Below are 6,856 nucleotides of genomic sequence, written 5' to 3' on the forward strand. Positions count from 1 at the left end.
CAGCGCTAGTCAAATTCCCCAAGCTTAATCATCCCTTTGTTAACTGAAAAAATAGCTTTGAAATCAGAATAGCTGAGGAATGGAGTTCAAAGCAAAAGAGGTATGAATTGTTCTAACTGGTGGCTTCATGGGATTAAAATATCAGGGTTTGTCCTGGAGGTTGGTCTGTGACTACTACAAAATTAACTCATTCTGATCTAAGATCACCTTTTCTCACCGTTAGCAGATGGTGTTTTTCTCGGGTCCAATATACCATAGCTAGAGCGGGTTGAACCAGAAAATATAATAGGGCCACATCTCTGGCCCCTTTAAAATGCCTCCTGCTTCTTCCACCCCCACTCTCACCAACAATAGCAGTAACGTTACCATGAAAAGTTTGGTCTTCTATCCTAAGAGAAACTCCAAGCATTAGTTCCACTTCCTACTGGGTTTTGTAGTTAAGTTGTATTTAAATTAGCATTCTTTTCCACTAACCATGAAAGGCTGATAGTTTCGTAGTAGGCAAATACTCTTGTTGTTTTGTTGCAATATTCACAAAGGCACTCAACAGGCACTTACTAAATGCATACTCCATGAAGAAAGGTTGAGCGGTTTCCCCAAGACCACACAGATGAACAAGTGGGGAAAGGGGCACTGAAAGTGCCTGCTCTATCCAGTCACACTCCGATAATTACTCAAACCGCCTCACTCCCAGCCCAAGAACCCGGCTTTCACGGGGACATGAAAGGAACACCCCGGAGGTGAGAGCCAGGAAATCGGGAGAGGTGCTTTTCCCGGCATGCTCTGCAGCACACTGAGGGGCGCCAGGCGTATCCCGGCGTGCAACGGGGAGCGCCCAAGGGCGATGGTTCCCGGCTCCTGAAGAGGCACGCGAAGTTAAACCGGTAGGTGTGAGCTTACTTAGTTTTGAGACCCGGCTTTTTCGTTTCCCCTTTATGAATGTAACCCCAAAGCGGCAAAAAAGGAGGTCCTCTAACTACCCTCCCTTTCCGCGTGCGAATGACTTTCGGCGCCGCTTCGAGCACGGTGCCAGGTGATTAGCGGTTAGGGGCGGGCCTGATATGGACACGTGACCAAACCTGGCAGCCAATGACTAGCCGGGTGGTCCGGCAGCGCGAGGATTCCGGGACCCGTGAGCGGAGCGGCGCGTGGGCCCGTTCCGGTCGGCCCCGGCAGGTACGCGCAGGCGCCTTGGTTGCCACGCGCCCCGTTCGTCCCCACGCGCCCAGTGGCGTGTACTTGGCGCGAGGTGTTAAGAGTCTGTTTGGGTGTTTTTGTTGGGGGGGAAGGGGAAAATGGGGGGGGGGCAGGGGCGTCACGTGGACGCCGCAGCCAATCGCAGGTTGAGGCGCACCCACAGCTTTCCCCGGCGCCCCGGGGTGCGACGTGTTCAGTGAGGTTCGGCTCAGCCTTCACTGTCTGAGCGCTCTTTCGAAGCGCGTGTGCGGCCTGTAAAATCTGGCCACGGGTTTTCGTGGCGTCCTGCCCCGCTGTGAGCACGGACGACAAGTTCTCGGCAAAATGGCTGCTGGAAAGAGTCGCCTAGCAGGGGGAGCGCCGGGGCCGCGTGAAGGTCACATGACGAGGTTGGCAGCGCGTGCTGCTGGCGCGGGGAAGGGGGAGGGTGGTGGGGGAGAGGCGTGACCAGTCACGTGCCGTCGACTGCGCCGACCTGTGGTTTTCTCTAGTGTCCTTGCTGCGGCGTGATCCGTCTGGTTTTGCTCCTCCCACCTCGAAGCGTGGCAGTCGTCGGCGAGAGGCTGTATGGTGTGGTGGCATGCGCTGTGGTCTGGGAATTGAGAGGACCTTGGGTATAGGCCTTTGGCTACTTCTGTAATGAAGAAGTCCTGTTGCCACTCCCGGCCTCCATTTTCTCATTTCTGTGTAAGATTTTTTTAAGGCCTCCCTATGGTATGTGACCTCTACCTAATCCCAGTCTCATGCAGATAACAAGAATTAAGGAACGAAATGAGACAAGCCCGTCTCCCCACAAGAAAAAAGAAATCCACACTGTATCCCTCCCATCATTACAGTGATGTGGGAAACCTGGAGATAATTTCTTATAATATTCTGGGCATATCTGTCCATATTTATCAATTGCATTTATATTCTGCCTTTCCACTCTGTCGTTTGAAAAGTATTCTGGCTTTTAGAGGGCTAGTCTCTGTGTGTATCCTGGAAAGAAGTCAAGAGTTAAGTAGTATTGTCTATTAACTGTGGAGCTGGGGGAACAAGTAGTTAGAAGAGATTTGCTGATGCTCCATAAGGCTGTGACTAGAAGGACCTAGAAGTCGTCCTCTCCACTGGGTGGTACAATATTTGTAAAATTTTTGAGGCTTCCTTGCCACCGACCTTTGATGTGTTTCATGGTGTTCTGCTCCCAGCTCTAGCCCTTCATTTTGTCAAGGGATGGGGCTTTAGTGAAATGAAGCAGGCTATTATGTATTTTTCATATCACTGCTTATGTTTTGTGTGCTACCCTTTGATGTATCTTAAAGGGCCTTTGAATTTTGTGGGAGCACAATCTGGAAAACATTTTTTGAGTAAGCATTATAACAAGTTACCACTTTTGAACAATTATAATGTTAAAATCTTTTAGCTTAGTATTTTGAATGTCTTAATTCATTTAGTTAACAAACTTATGAGGTAAGTACTATTACCTCTATTTTACCAAAGAGGAAAATAGATTAAGTAACTTGCATTAGCTCATGCGGCTGATAATTTCACATAATTCCAACCATAATGCCTTTTCAAATTTGACAATGATTCCAAAGTTCATTTGGAAGAATGAATCTGTAAAGTAAGAAAAGTTTTGAAAGAGTGAAGTGTGTGTGTGTGTGTGGGGGGGGGAACTTGTACTAGTGAATATATAAATAAAGCTATGATAATCAAAACAATGAGTAGTAACTTTGGAATAGAGCAGTGGTACAGAATAATAAATTTGGAAATATTTAAAGCTATTTAGTATTATACAGGTGGTTTTTCACGTTAGTTGAGAGAGAATTTCAAAATTGTGTTGGAACAATTGGGTAACCGTTTGAAAAATAATAAAATGGAATCCTACCAAATGTAAGTAAAGTAAAATCCAAGTGAATTAAATAGTTAAATATAAAATGTGAAGTCAGCAGGCACCTGGCTGGCTCAGTTGGTTGCCACTCTTGAACTCGGGGTTGTAAATTAAAGGCCCGCGTTGGGCATAGAGATTATTTAAAAATAAAATCTTTTAAATGTCAAGTCAGAAAATAACCACTTTAAAAAAATGGGTAAACATTTTTCCAGTCTTGAGATGGGATGAGCTGTTCTAAGCATGACTGTAAAGGCAGAATCCATAAAGGCAGGTATTGTTTGAATTACTGCATAAAACAACGTGTAATTGGCAAAAACATTATAAAGTTAAAGACATTTATTTGCTCAGTATTTAATATATTTATTGAGTGCTTACTATGTGCCAGGCAGTTTTTCAGGTGTAGGGTATCCAATGATGAACAATGCCAGGCAGATTGTGGGGGAAAAAATTTGCACCATATGTTGGACTTGTAAATTTAATGACTTTAATATCTAGTGGATGGGCTAAAGATACGTGAATAGGTAGATCACATACATAGAGAAAAATAACCAATAAAGATACAGATTCATTATTTTTTACTTATAATCAGGTAACACAAAGCAGCCCCCCCAACCCCCAGTCTGGCACTTTTGCATATACATAATAAAGTGTTAATATTGTATTGGCATAGGAGTGAGGAAATTGGCACGCTCATACACTGCTGTTAGTGGATATTTATATGGGAACATCCTTGAAGGGTATTTTGGCTGTATGTACTGAAAGCATTCAAAACCTGTATGCCCTTTGACTCAGCAGCTTTTCTTTGTAAGGCACTAATTTGTAAGTTTGGAAAGATGTTTATTAAAGAGTTGTTTTTGTAGTATTTTTTTATAATAGCTAAAACTTGGAAAAAAATGTTAAATAATAGGCAGTCGGTTAAATAAATACGGTACTTTCATAGATGATAATACCTTGTTGTTAGTAGACATAATATAGATTTCTACTAATTACTTGGAAAGCTTATATATTTTGTTAGGTAAAATGTATAGGAAGATTGCATTTTTTGTAGGACTGTACGTATATGTGTCTAAAAGTCTAAAATTTACGTAAAAGTCTAAAATGGTATACATCAAATGTAAACTAATGGTGATTTTATTTTAGTGGTAGGGTTTTTGGATGAATTTAAAAAACAAGCATTATTTTTTAGAACAGTTTTAGATTTATAGAAAAACTGCAAAGATGATATAATAGAGTTCCCATACACCCACCCAACACCCAGTTTTCTGTATTAGCATCTTATGTTAGTATGGTATATGTATTATAAAGAATGAACCAATAAATACTGATACATTATTATTAACTAAAGTCCACAGTATAATCAGATTTCTTTAGTTTTTATCTAATGTCCTTTTTCTTTTCTTTTTTTTTTTTAAAGATTTTTATTTATTTGATAGAGCACAAGCAGGGGGAGCAGCAGGCAGAAGGAGAAGCAGACTCCTGGCCGAGCAGGGAGCCCGATGTGGGACTCAATCCCAGGACCCTGGGATCATGATCTGAGCCGAAGGCAGACGCCCAACCCACTGAGCCACCCAGGCACTCCTAATGTCCTTTTTTAATTCCAGGATTCCATCCAGGATACCATGGTACTTTTTTTTAATGTACTAGTGCTTTATTTTTATTATTTTTTTAAGTTTTTATTTAAATTCCAGTTAGTTGGGGTGCCTGGCTGGCTCATTTGGCAGAACATGCAACTCTTGATCTCAGGGTTGTGAGTTTGAGCCCCACATTGGGTGTAGAGATTACTTAAAAATAAAACTTAAAAGAAATTCCATTTAGTTAACATACAGTGTAATATTAGTTTCAGGTGTAAAGTGTAATGATGCAACACTTCCGTACATCACCTGAAGCTCATCACAAGTGCACTCCTTTTTTTTTAAAAAAAAAAAAAAAACAAGGGCACTCCTTAATCCCAATAATTTATCCCCATCCCCATCCTCTCGCCTACCGCCCTCCTGGTATCCATCAGCTTGTTCTCTATAGTTAGGAGTTTGTTTCTTGGTTTGCCTACTTCTCTCTCCCCTGCCGCGCTTAACCCCCTTTGCTCATTTGTTTTGTTTCTTTTTTTTCCTTAATATTTATTTAAGTAATCTCTATATCCAGTGTGAGGCTCAAACTCAACCCAAGATCAAGAGTCGCATGTTCCACAGACTGAGCCAGCCAGGCACCCCTCACTTGTTTCTTAAATTCCACATATGAGTGAAATCATACGGTATTTGTCTTTCTCTGGCTTATTCCACTTAGCGTTCTACTCTCTAGCGCCATCCATGTTGTTGCGAATGGCAAGATTTCATTCTTTTTTTATGACTAATGTTCCATCTTCTTTATCCATTTATCAATTGATGGATCCTTGGGCTGTTTCCATAATTTGGCTATTGTAGATAATGCTGTTATACTAATGTTCTATTAAAGGGTGAAATTCCAGGGAAGAAGGTGTGAGGGAGGAAAAGGAAGTGAGGTAAGGAACAAGTGAAAACAAACAAGGGATGTATTATCAAGATGGCTATAGCTTCATTGCAAACAAAGCTGATTGCTTGATCTTCCAAGGCATCTCCAGAGAGTTCATATGAAGCTATTGCCTTTCAGAACTATTACACAGCCACAATACTTTTGGTAATTATGTCCCTTTGAGAACTTCTTGGTTATAATAGTTTCTCAGACTCTTTTTTGGCATATGAAAATTCATTATGTCAGGTTTTCACCATCAAAACTTATGGTCTTAGTCTTTCCTTCTTGCCTTTGTGTAAGGCCAAAAGAGAGACACTGGCTACTTTGACAACCTTAAAGTGAACTCCAGGAATGTCACTGACAGCATGACCTTTACAACCAAATCCAACAACTAGAGCCTCATCATTTTCCTGAATAAAATTCAAACAACCATCATTGGGTACAAAGACTGATTTTTTTTTTTGCCGTTCTTGATCAGCTGGACCCTGATACACTTCCTGATGGCAAAATTTGGCTGTTTGGCTTCAACCCCTACTTTTTCCAGCACAATTTCCTTTGCCTGGGAAACGCCTCCCAAACGGTTGGCCTTAAGGGCTGTGCCTAAATGAGCTTTCTTATTCTGTTTATCATGTCACTTATGATCTCAGTCGGTGGCTACAGAACTTCTTGCAGTATGAAGATTGCAGCACTTGCTCATCCTGCCAGTGCCACGCACCTGACAAAAGAGAGCTCAGACTTTCTTTATTTTTGATAACCTTGACAGTTTTGAGGAGTACTGGTCAGTATTTTGTAACATGTCCCTCAGTTGGGATTTAATATTTTTCTCATTAGTGAATTGGGGTTACAGTATATACTATCAACATGACTTGTTGCTCTTTGAATTTGTTTTTTATTTTTATTTTTTAAAAGATTTTATTTATTTGAGAGAGAGAGAATGAGAGAGAGAGCACATGAGAAGAGGGAGGGTCAGAGGGAGAAGCAGACTCCCTGCCGAGCAGGGAGCCCGATGCGGGACTCGATCCAGGGACTCCAGGATCATGACCTGAGCCAAAGGCAGTCGCTTAACCGACTGAGCCACCCAGGCGCCCTGAAATTGTTTTTTAAATGTTTACTTTTCTATGGTTTTCTTTTTCTGTACTTTCTATTTTTTCTTTACTTAAAAAACAAACAGGGCGCCTGGGTGGCTCAGTCGTTAAGCGGCTGCCTTCGGCTCAGGTCATGATCCCGGAGTCCTGGGATCGAGTCCCACATCAGGCTCCCTGCTCAGTGGGAAGCCTGCTTCTCCCTCTCCCACTCCCCCTGCTT

General features: G+C 42.2%; 1 protein-coding gene across 3 annotated transcripts in view; it reads left to right on the forward strand.

The window, feature by feature from the left end:
* Positions 1-790: 790 nt before the first annotated feature.
* The window catches only part of MGA (MAX dimerization protein MGA), a 162,422-nt gene continuing 156,356 nt past the window's right edge, over positions 791-6,856 (forward strand). Inside the window, exon 1 of one of the 3 annotated variants that reach the window (XM_031031565.2) lies at positions 791-884. The gene's annotated coding sequence lies outside the window, so the exon portion shown is untranslated. Of the gene's footprint in view, positions 885-1,029; positions 1,177-1,372; positions 1,587-6,856 lie in introns of those variants that run through there. The other 2 variants (XM_031031566.2, XM_081830925.1) reach the window with 2 other exon arrangements.

This window comes from Leptonychotes weddellii, chromosome 9, assembly GCF_054177405.1.
Source record: "Leptonychotes weddellii isolate Sample4059 chromosome 9, ASM5417740v2, whole genome shotgun sequence".
NCBI lineage: Eukaryota > Metazoa > Chordata > Mammalia > Carnivora > Phocidae > Leptonychotes > Leptonychotes weddellii.